We start from the raw sequence: 12854 nt of genomic DNA on the forward strand, positions 1-12854 counted from the left end.
GTTCCAGTACAATTAATTTTTAACCGGTAGGGGACTATGTATTGCCATGCAATACTCTCAGAATGCTTGTTTCTATACGCATTCATATATTGGCCTGACTGATCTTTTGGTATGTCAGTTAACCATGATGAGTAATAAAGATGATAATAATAATAATTATAATGATTAATTCTTTATTTAAAGAGGGTAAACACTGTAAGCAGGTATGTTACAGTAAACTAATCTTCCCTGAGGTCCTCACATACAAAATTACATTACAATCAAAAACAGATATTTTCACATAGTCGATTAGTTCAATGTTTATTGTTCAACAGGGACATGTAGTAAAAAAATACCAATACATTGTAGAAATATAGTTTCCATAACTGCAACAAGTGTGATACGAAATTTCTCAACTCGAGACAGTTAAATTTTAATACTTAAAGAGCGAGGCTTGCCGAGCTTTTTAAATTATTAAAATTTAACTGTTGAGAATGGAGAAATATCGTAATACACGAGTTATAGTGTTGGAATCTGTTTCTCTCATGTTTTTATCCTATTTGGGAGTTCTTGCTCTTTAATGACAATTATTTTACATTGTTTTGCATTTTTGCCCATTATCTTGAAAACTATAAAACATAGATAGAAACTATATATAACAAACGTGATCAGCAAAACAACATCTACAAAAAGTTATATTTGGCTAAAATTTTTAGCAGATTCTTTATATGAGTGATTGGTTTTAAATGACAACATATTTACCCTTTTGTGTTTTGGGAAAAGACTACAAAAATTAGAGAGGAGCTGTTTACAGAAACAATCATCAGCCATACAAAATTTTAAAAAGATAATTTTGTCATGATTTCAGATTCTATTCTAGTATAAATGTCAAATTTTGAAGATGCAATTAGACCTAGGTGAGCAACACATGCACTTAAGGTCCTGCAGTTTACTTTGTACAGAAGTAAATTTATGTTTATTTACATATATTTTATTAAAATACATCTATTGAATAGTAATTTGATAAGTAATAACTTGAACACATTACCTTGGATAAATCAAAAATATTTTGAGGTGACATGTATGTTATGTTGAATACTATATGCAAAGTAGTAAGGATTTAATGATGAATTCATTTCTTACTAATGTAAGGTTGTGAACAATGGAATGTATAAGAGATGTAAAGCAAAATTATGCAACATTCATGAAATATATGTTAGTTAATATGTACACTAATTAATTGTGTGATTATATTGTAGGGTCTTCAGTTCAGATAAAGATCAATATAATTGATGCTGACAAATTGATTTTGGTCATGGATGAACAGAAATCACATACGCATCAACATTTTTTATAGAGTTCTTGTTTGTTTTTTCAATTTATAGTTTGAAATATTTAAATATATTATGTTGTTCTTTATTTTTGATTATATATATATAATAAGTTTTGTAAAGGAAGTTTTTTATAATAATAATGTAACTTTAACGAAAGCATTTTGCTGAGATAATTGACCATATTTTAACCCTAACCCTTAAACAATGAGGAAAATGCCTTTTACCTGTATATTTAAAAGATGCTTTATTATGTGTTGATAATAGCAAGGTTTTTGCAAAGTTCCAAGATATTCCAGTTCCAGTTCCATTCCAGTTTGATCAATGATAAAGTATGATGCTTACCGTTTGTCTTTTATTTAGGAATGAAATTGAACTATTTTAATCATTAAAGGAGGAAATATGATAAGAGCCATTATTGGATCCCTGAAATGGCGAATTACGTATGCAAATCCTTTAAAATCATGTTAATTTATTGGTTATTTTAGTGCAGAAAGGTCACTGATGTCATAAACATAAATTGAAATGCGCATGAAATGTCATTTTATGCATAGTTTTTAGACAAAACTTCAAGGCCATACATAAAAAGACAGTTTACAGACATAACATTTTTATACGACCGCAAAAATTGAAAATTTTTTGGTCGTATATTGGTATGACGTTGGCGTCGTCGTCGTCGTCGTCGTCGTCGTTGTCGTCGTCGTCGTCGTCGTCGTCCGGCGTCGTCTGGCGTCGTCCGAAGACACGTTGGTTTTCGCACTCTAACTTTAGTTTAAGTGAATGGATCTCCATGAAATTTTACCATAAGGTTCAATACCATGAAAGGAAGGTTGGGATTGATTTTGGGGGTTATGGTACCTACAGTTAAGGAATTAGGGGCCAAAAAGGGGCCAACAATAAGCATTTTTGTAACTTCCAGACAATAACTTGTGTGTAAGTGTATGGATCTCTCTGACATTGTACCACAAGGTTCCATATCACAAAGGGAAGGCTGTAATTGATTTTGGGGGTAATTGCCTCAAAATGTTAGGAATTAGGGGCCAAAAAAGGGGCAAAAAACAAGCATTTTTCTAGTTTCATGACAATAACTTGTGTGTAAGTGTTTGGATATTTCTGAAATTGTACTACAAGGTTCCATATCACAAAGGGAAAGCTGGAATTGAGTTTGGGGGTAATTGCCCGAAACGTTTAGGAATTGGGGGCCAAAAAGGGGCCAAAAATAAGCATTTTTCTAGTTTCCAGACAATAACTTGTGTTCAAGTGTATGGATCTCTCTGAAATTGTACTGCAAGGTACCATACCACAAAGGGAAGGCTGAGATTGAGTTTGGGGTGATGAATCATAAGGGGGTTCAAAAAATTTTGGGGGGGGATTTTTTTTTTCTTTTTTTTTTCTTTTTTTCCTTTTTTTTTTCTTTTAAAATTTTCCATTTTAAGTTGGTTATTTCTGATTTATATTTAAAAGCAAATAATAATGATATGGTAGGAGATACACACCAAACAGGATGTGTAAATTATTATATAATAAGTATTGTGCAATAGCAAGAAATTTTCAATTGCACAGTATTGCACAATAGCAAGAAATCTTCAATTGCACAGTATTGCGCAATAGCAAGAAATCTTCAATTGCACAGTATTGCGCAATAGCAAGAAATATCCAATAGCACAATATTGCGCAATAGCAAGAAATTGTCAATTGTACAGTATTGCGCAATAGCAAGAAATAATCAATTGCACAGTATTGTGCAAAAGAAGATACTTCGTATAAATTGCTTATTTCTTGATCAATTTCAATGGGGTTTTATTCTTGAATTCTTGGGGTTCTTTAATATGCTGAATCTAACCGTGTATTAAGTTTTTGGATTTTGGGCCCCGTTTTTAAATTGGTCCACATTGAGGTCCAAAGGGTCCAACATTTTACTTTGTTTGATTTCATCAAAAATTGAATTATTGGGGTTCTTTGATATGCCGAATCTAACCGTGTATTTAGATTCTTAATTTTTGGTTCTGTTTTCAAATTGGTCTACATAAAGGTCCAAAGGGTCCAAAATTAAACTTTGTTTGATTTCAACAAAAATTGAATATATGGGGTTCTTTGATATGCTGAATCTAACCATGTATTTAGATTTTTGATTATGGGCCCAGTTTTCGAGTTGGTCCAAATCGGGGTCCAAAATTAAACTTTGTTTGATTTCAACAAAAATTGAATATATGGGGTTCTTTGATATGCTGAATCTAACCATGTATTTAGATTTTTGATTATGGGCCCAGTTTTTAAGTTGGTCCAAATCGGGGTCCAAAATTAAACTTTGTTTGATTTCAACAAAAATTGAATATATGGGGTTCTTTGATAAGCTGAATCTAACCATGTATTTAGATTTTTGATTGTTGGGCCCCGTTATCAACTTTGTCCACATTGAGATCAAAAGGGTCCAAAATTAAACTTTGTTTGATTTCATCAAAAATTGAATATATGGGGTTCTTTGATATGCTGAATCTAACCATGTATTCAGATTTTTGATTATGGGCCCAGTTTTCAAGTTGGTCCAAATCGGGGTCCAAAATTAAACTTTGTTTGATTTCAACAAAAATTGAATATATGGGGTTCTTTGATAAGCTGAATCTAACCATGTATTTAGATTTTTGATTATGGGCCCAGTTTTCAAGTTGTTCCAAATCGGGGTCCAAAATTAAACTTTGTTTGATTTCAACAAAAATTTAATATATGGGGTTCTGTAATATGCTGAATCTAACCGTGTATTAAGTTTTTGGATTTTGGGCCCCGTTTTTAAATTGGTCCACATTGAAGTCCAAAGGGTCCAAAATTTAACTTTGTTTGATTTTCATCAAAAATTGAATTATTGGGGTTCTTTGATATGCCGAATCTAACCGTGTATTTAGATTCTTAATTTTTGGTTCCGTTTTCAAATTGGTCTACATAAAGGTCCAAAGGGTCCAAAATTAAACTTAGTTTGATTTTAACAAAAATTGAATTTTTAGGGTTCTTTGATATGCTGAATCTAAACATGTATTTAGATTTTTGATTTTTGGGCCCTGTTATCATTTTTGTCCACATTGAGATCAAAAGGGTCCAAAATTAAACTTTGTTTGATTTCATCAAAAATTGAATTCTTGGGGTTCTTTGATATGCTGAATCTAACCATGTATTTAGATTTTGGATATTGGACCATAATAGGTGAATGTCCAATTTAAAATTTTTAAGTTCTTAGACCACATTCATTCTGTGTCAGAAACCTATGCTGTGTCAAATATTTAATCACAATCCAAATTCAGAGCTGTATCAAGCTTGAATGTTGTGTCCATACTTGCCCCAACTGTTCAGGGTTCGACCTCTGCGGTCGTATCAAGCTGCGCCCTGCGGAGCATTTTATTGTAAAATACATCTCATAAAAATATCTTTATGGGGAAACTAATAACATCTCAAAATGCGGCTGCATTGGCAATTTTCCCTCACTTTTGAAGCTTTTGTAGAAATTTTATTGGTAAGACAAAATTCAAAACTTCACAAACTAACACAAAGAGGTTATTGTCTTTATATTATGAAGGATATTTTCAGAATTCAAGGGACCAAAAAGGAGGCTTAATCAGTCATTCTCCTTTATGAAATTTTAGCTTTGTCTGGTGGTATAAGTGATGATATATTTTTGACCTTATTAAAGATGTGCTTGTAAATAATTTATAAATTATATATTTTTAATGTGTTTAGTTGTATATTTAGTGTTTATATGCTGGGTAATGATTTTTTTTTTAACAGGGTTTTTACGTATTGATCTTGTATCTTTGCTTGTAAGATTAATAATTGACACTATTATTAAATAATCCTTATCTTATCTTATCTTCAAATAATATCAGTCAAAATTGTCTTTTAGGGGAAGGAAAAAGTAATCAAAACAAGAACTTTTACCCCTACCCAATATTTTGGAAAGTTTGAAGCAGCAACTTTATTTTTTGTTTGCATTTCGGCTTTACTGCATGTAATACTGCACTTATTTAATGTAATTAAAATGACTTTCCATCTTAAGTATCTAAAATTAAGAATGCTTTTTGTTTTGACTGTAATGGCTATGAAATTGTTATATTAAACGTTTTTAACTCAATGTTGAAAAGAAATAACTCAGAAATGTTTAATATTTTTTTGTCATGAAACAGCTTTGCTTCAAATCATTTCTATTATGTAAATAACATTTTCTTGTTTAGTTACAATAATTTGAAGAGTCAAATTTATCTTTTGAATAGTAAGGCTTCATAAAAATGAGACGAGAAATGCGGAATGTGTCAAAGAGACAACAACCCGACCAAAGAGCAAAAAAACAACTGAAGGCCACCCGGAGGCGTGTTTTCAGATGGCCCCTAAACAAAAATATGTATTAGTCTAGTGATAATGTGCTAAATTCCAAAACATATAAATGTACTAAAATTAAAAATCATTAAAGACTAACAAAGGCCAGAGGCTCCTGACTTGGACCAGGCGCAAAAATGCAGCGGGGTTAAACATGTTTTGTGAGATCTCAACCTCCCCCTGTACCTCAAGCCAATGTAGAAAAAACAAACACACACATTCATGTTTGATTGACATATCAGTGTATGGTCTAAATATCGTCAGATAGTAGCAAATTGTAGTCCAAAGTTGTTATAGATCTCTTTCAATGAAATACTGAGATTATTATCAAAAGCTAAATAATTTTCAATATTTTATAGGTATATTATGAAGCATGATTTTTATACGGGACGTATTATGGTATACCGTTGTCCGTCTGTCTGTCCGTCGTCAACATGTCGGACATTAACTCAAAAACGCTTTAACCAATTTGCATAAAACTTTGGTGAATTGTTTAAATTTATTGACGTGAGCTCCCTTTCATTTTTTATAAATTTTAGATTTTACGTTTCCGAGTTATGGGGTTTTATTCATTTAAAAAAAGGGGGATTTTCCAATTTTCGGACAATAACTCAAGAATGCTTTCACCAACTTGCAAGAAATTGTGGTGAATTGTTTATATCTATTGACATGAGCTCCCTTTCGATTTTTATAAATTTTAGATTTTACGTTTCCGAGTTACAGGGTTTTATTAAAAAATAAAGGGGGATTTTCCAGTTTTCAGACAAAAACTCAAAAATGCTTTCAGCAGTTCTTATGAAACTTTGGTGAATTGTTTATATCTATTGATATGAGCTCCCTTTAGAATTTTATAAATTTTCCATTTTACATTTCTGAGTTATGGGGTTTTATTCATTAAAAAGGGGGGGATTTTCCAGTTTTCGAACAATAACTCAAAAATGCTGTCAGCAATTCTCATGAAACTTTGGTGAATTGTTTATATCTATTGATGTAAGCTCCCTTTTGACTTTGATAAATTTCTAATATGACATTGAGAATTAATTGAACTTTATTTGTTTATAGTCTGACAACAGATTTACTAAGTATTGCACAACAGCACAGTGTATTGCACAATAGCAAGAAATCTTCAATTGAATATAAATTCAATTCATATAACCAATTTCAACTTCTTTGACTACATTTATTCAGAAACCTGTAATATGTCAAATATTTAATTACAATCCAAATTCAGACCTGTATCAATCTTGAATATTGTGTCCATTTTTGCCCCAACTGTTCAGGGTTGGACCTCTGCAGGCGTATCCAACTGCGCTCAGCGAAGCAGTTTATTATTCTTTTGTCCCTTGAATTTATATGACAGTGATGTCTGTAATGTTGTCATGCAAATCAAGAATATTCCATTTAAACGTGTTATGGATGCATTTTCAAATTTGTTATTGTCAAGGGTCAAAGCAAATTGAGATTAATGATGAAGAAGTGTTATGAAATAAAGGATCACAAATGTAAAACAAATCTGGTGTTATTTATGGTTAGATTTGTTATTTTCTAGCCAAAAATGTAATATCAATAAGATAATATGTAAAGCTACTAGTACCTGGTTTCTCATTTTAAGATTATATCGACATGTTCAAATGAATTGTGTTGATTCTCATGTAAGCAGAAGACATTCCGCTGAATCTCTGAAAATAATGGTTGTTTCTTTTATTTAATAAAAAATGTTATGTCTTGAGATTTTTTGTCTTGCCTCTACAAAGTTCAAAAAGCTTTACTTTGGCATACACTCGGCTTCAACAAGATTAAAATTGACTACCAGTAGATCAGTTTAAGTGGAAACTATAGTGGAAGATAACCGATGTATGGTATGCAGTTTTATAACCATTGTTACATGTAGTTTCCATTGGGACTATTTGGCCCTTCAACCTTAGTTATTGACGCTTAGCATGGTTAACATGAAAAATTTTGTGAATAGATCAGTTTAATGGGAAATCACAAGTGGAAGGCCAGGGATATTTGGTATTCAGTTTTAATATAAGCATTGACTAATTTTTTTATCATGTACATACTTTGACCTGCCCCTCAATCGTGGCCTATTTTTTTTTAATTTTAAGATATGGGCAAAAGATACCAGAGGGACTTTTAAACTCATAGATCGAAAATATACTGACAACGCCATGGCTAAAAAAAAGACAAACAGAGAAACAAAAGTACATAAGACACAACATAGAAAACTAAAGACTAAGCAACACGAACCCCACCAAAAACTAGGGGTGATCTCAGGTGCTCCGGAAGGGTAAGCAGATCCTGCTCCATATGTGGAACCCGTCGCGTTTCTCATGTTATAAAAAAAACGGTGAATAAGTCGGTAGGTCATATTCGTGGAAAGAGAACTGTAGTTCCGACATAAGGAATATATCCGATATCATCTGTGAAACGGATGTTCTATAACTCTGATGTCGTCCGAAAAATATACGATGGGATGATTTCAACTTAACCACTTGGAACTCTTGGTTTAATAGCTTTCTTGTGAGCAGCAACTCTCTGTCGTGGAAATCATGATAGGAAATGCAAGCCTGGGAGTATCAATCGGGAGATATATACTTCGTATGCAGGCGCTGCTGGAATGTTGCTACAGAGAAATGGAAAGTTCACAATTGGGAAGCTGAAATCATCTCTTTTATCGTAAATTTTTGTTTTCAACCAACCCTCATTGTCAATTTAAAGATTGAAGGATATGAGACAGACTTAACTGTATCTGTTGTATCCTTTATCTCTAGTTCGATGGGATACTAGTTCAACAAAGTCACCTATTTTGAATTATTTAGTGAGAGAACATCATCTATACAGTGGAAAGTAAATTTAAAGGATATTGCTAACTTCTTTTCTATCTTCCCAAGAAGTTCTTGTATGAAGTCAGTCTATAAGAATAAAGGAACAAGTCGGCAAGAAGAGGGGCACAGTTGGTTCCCATGGGAATGCTGATTGTTTGTTGAAAAACACGTCCTCCAAACGTAACAAATATGTTGTCAATCAAGAAATCAAGCATCTTGATAATGTCTAAAGTTTTTAATTATATCAGATTATGATAAGATGAACCACTAATGTATGGGGTGTGCCATTTTTAAAGGAGGTTCTGATAATCAACATTGTTTTTTTAATTGTACAAAGAATCATGAGTACCAATAGCCTTTAACCCAAGACATAATTTCAAATTTTTATGCCCCCGCCGTAGCGGAGGGGGCATTAAGTTTTACCCTTGTCCGTCCGTACGTACGTACGTACGTCCCAAAATTGGTTTCCGTTCTCTAACTTTAGTTTGCCTCAACCAAATGTTATGAAACTTTTACACAATGCTGATTACCATAAAACACAGATCAAGTTTGAATTTTGGTGGCGTCACTTTTACCGTTCTAGAGTTATGCCCCTTTACAAATGGAAAAAATTGCTGAATTTTTCGTTTCTGTTCTCTAATTTTAGTTTGCCTCAAACAAATGTTATGAAACTTATACACAATGCTTATTACCACAAAACATAGATCAAGTTTGAATTTTGGTGGCGTTACTTTTATCGTTCTAGAGTAATACACCTTAAGAAATGGAAAAATTGCATATTTTTTATTTTCTTCTAAATATTTAGTTATTTTTAAAATTGGAGTTATCTTCCTTTGTCCATGATTATAGTTGAATCAACTACAATCAATGCTTTATACAATGCAATGTTTAATTTTGACTTCCACTGATAAAACACAGATCAAGTTGAATTTGGGTATTGTCACTTTAACCATTATTGAGTTATGCCCCTTTATAAATCGAAAGATTGCAAAATTTTTAGTTTCCATTCTGTAACTTAAGTTTGCCCCAACCAAACATAATGAAACCTATACACAATATTCATTACCACAAAACTAAGATCAAGTACAAATTTTTTGTTTCCATTTTCCAACTTTAGTTTGCCTCAACCAAATGTTATGAAACTTATACACAATGCTTATTACTACATAATACAGATTAAGTACGAAATTTGGTGGCAACACTTTTACCATTCTTGAGTTATGTTCCTTTATAAACATAAAAATTGCTGAATTTTTCGTTTACGTTCTCTAACTTTAGTTTGTCTCACCCAAATGTTATAAAACTTATACACAACCGTTCTAGAGTTATGCGTGTTTACAAATAGAAAAATTGCTGAATTTTTAGCTTCTGTTCTCTATTTAAGTTAGCCTCAACCAAATGTTATGAGACTTACACACAATGCTTATGACCACAAAACTCAGATCAAGTTCAAATTTGGGTAGCGTCACTTTTACCCTTCTTCAGTTATGTCCCTTTATAACTATATGATATGCAAGCGGGGGCATCATCTGTGTCCACATGTGGACACTATCCACATTTTTTAATTAGTTTTTAACCGGATTTTCGAAGGAAATATCGGTTATTAAAATGGTGATATACGGCGGGCGGCTGGGCGGTTTGGCGGCTGCCAAACAGTGTCAGCACAATAACATGAAAACGCTTTTACAAATTATTTCAAATTTAAATATGTTGTTTCCTGGGACTTAATGAAGGTTTCTAATAATTTTCAAGATTTTAGTATATCTCCTTTGTGAGTTATCGCTATTTTTAATATCCAAAAGTAGAATTTTAAAATATTTTACTGTTGTTATCTGACATGTTATGATTTGTCTTATCTCAGAATAAAAATTGGAGTGACAGATTTATTTGAAAATTATCTATTTCCTAAGTGGTAATGATTATAAGCTATATCATTAGACATTTTGAAGATTATTACATTATTAATTATGTTAGAGTACTATGTTAAACAACCATAGTTCTGTTCAATTAGATATTATAAATATTTCAGCATATGATAATGATTAATTTTCATTATTAATTAAATCTTGGAAATATTTTAGCATATGATAATCATTGGAGTGACAGATTTATTTGAAAATTTTCTGTTTTCTGATAAGATCTGTAGGACTGTATATATGCAGTTTGAAACTTACTAGTATTACTGTATAAATGAGGTTTGGAATTTACTGTTCATTATTAGACATTTTGTAGATAATTAAGTGTCCGTTACTCATATATATTCTTACCCCTACCCCCCCCCCCCCCCCCCTCCCCTTCAATTTAATAATGTGCTTTTATCTTGTAATCGGTTGAGATCCCTACTCCTAAACCATATATATTCTTGTATGGGACAATAAAACAAATCAAATGAAATATAGGGTTAGTCCTCGGGTTCACAGCTACCCTCCTTTTTTTTAAACTTGTAAATGTGCAAGCTCCCCACCCTGAAACCATAAATATGCTTGTATGTTACAAATCAAATGAAATAAAAGGTGAGTCCCCTGGGGTCACCCCCAGCGTGTCTGTTTGAGATCTTGTAAACGGTCAAGATCCCCACCCCTAAACCATATATGTAGGACTCAAATCTATGGCGGGTTCCAAATCTATGGCAGATTCCTAATCTATGGCAAATGTGACGTAATAACGTCAAACAAATCAAATCTATGGCAGATTTTTGTTTTCTCCAAATCTATGGCAGATCTTTAAATTATTTCACAATAGAATAACGCAATATTACATCGTCGCCGCCGCAAACGGTGGCGGAACTCATAGATTTGAACACGATTCCAGATGAAGGTATTTCCCTCGACAACAATTTGCGGATGGTTTAAAGGAAGATATGACCTATTATCCGGAAGAGGGACAAAATGTGCTGTACCGGCCGAAAACCGCGATGAATAAGGGCACCGCTTTTTTCAGTACCGGATATTTTAGAAAAGGAGTTATGGTAAATATTTTACTGTCTACAGCTGGCAAAGTTTATAAAGTGAAAGATAAGATTACCGGATACCAATTTGATTTAAATCGCCATCAAATAAAAATGATATTAACGATGAAGTAAATATTATTTGAAAATTCAAACTGTTCATTTCTATTTATCATTTTTGTTTTATAAAAAAACTATCCCCTTTTTTTGTTTATAAGGGACTTATTAGCTGGTTTAATGAATGGGTTAAATAGGTAACATGCAGATTAAAAAATGTTTATTTTTACGGTGCACATCATTTCAATCTTGAAGTCTTTATTAAGGTATATGATTTCATCATTTACGAATTTCATTGGTTGCCAACACGATTTGGTTGACCATTATGAAATGTTTATTTCACAAATATTTATATACATGCTCCCGTCGTACATGTCCAATTGTTTACGACAAGTCATTGGTCGTATATGTACTGCATTGTTTTCAATTTGCACAAAATTTGCCATAGATTTGAAAACAACAAAAAACCCGCCATAGATTAGGAAATTACAAAACTTGCCATAGATTAGGATTGTAAAACAATCTGCCATAGATTTGGGATGGCATGACGTCACATTTACCATAGATTATGAATCTGCCATAGATTTGGAACCCACTATAGATTTGAGTCCTACATATATATTTTTGTATGGGACAATAAAAGAAATCAAATGAAATATAGGGGAAGTCCATTGTGGTAACCCCTCACCCCTTCTGTTTGAGGAATTGTAAACGGTTGAGATCCCCACCCCTAAACCATATTTATTCTTGTATTTGACAATAAAACAAATCAAATAAAATTTAGGGGAAGTCCACGAGGGTAAACCCCACCCCCTTCTTTTTGAAAACTTGTAAACAGTCAAGATCCCCACCCTGAAACCATTTTTCTTCTTGTATATTACAATAAAACAAATCAAATGAAATAAAAGTCGAGTCCCCTGGGGTCACCCCACCTTTTTCCTGTTTGAGAACTTGTAAACGGTTAAGATCCCTCACCCCTAAACCATATATATTCTTGTATGGGACAATGAAACAAATCAAATGTAATATAGGGGAAGTCCATTGGGTTAACCCCCACCCCCTTCTTTTTGATAGCTTGTAAACGGTCAAGATTCCCACCCAGAAACCATATATATTCTTGTATGGGACAATATATCAAATCAAATGAAATATAGATGAAGTCCAGGGGGGTAAATCCCAAACCCCTTCTTTTTGAAAACTTGTAATCGGTTGAGATCCCCACCCCTAAACCATATATATTCTTGTATGGAACAATAAAACAAATCAAATGAAATTTAACGGAAGTCCACGGTGGTAAACCCCACCCCTTCTTTTTGAAAACTTGTAAACGGTTGAGATCCCCACCTCTAAACC

At 32.7% G+C, this 12854-nt stretch overlaps 1 protein-coding gene across 13 annotated transcripts in view; it reads left to right on the plus strand.

Annotated features, from left to right (window-relative positions):
- The window catches only part of LOC127699812 (uncharacterized), a 211962-nt gene that overhangs the window by 38623 nt on the left and 160485 nt on the right, over positions 1–12854 (plus strand). For 3 of the 13 annotated variants that reach the window (XR_007981239.1, XR_007981228.1, XR_007981237.1), the window contains one exon: positions 1239–7398. The exons of the other annotated variants lie outside the window; for them this stretch is intronic. The gene's annotated coding sequence lies outside the window, so the exon portion shown is untranslated. Of the gene's footprint in view, positions 1–1238; positions 7399–12854 lie in introns of those variants that run through there. 13 annotated transcript variants of the gene reach the window in all.

This window comes from Mytilus californianus, unplaced genomic scaffold (assembly GCF_021869535.1).
Source record: "Mytilus californianus isolate M0D057914Y unplaced genomic scaffold, xbMytCali1.0.p SCAF_1, whole genome shotgun sequence".
Lineage (NCBI taxonomy): Eukaryota > Metazoa > Mollusca > Bivalvia > Mytilida > Mytilidae > Mytilus > Mytilus californianus.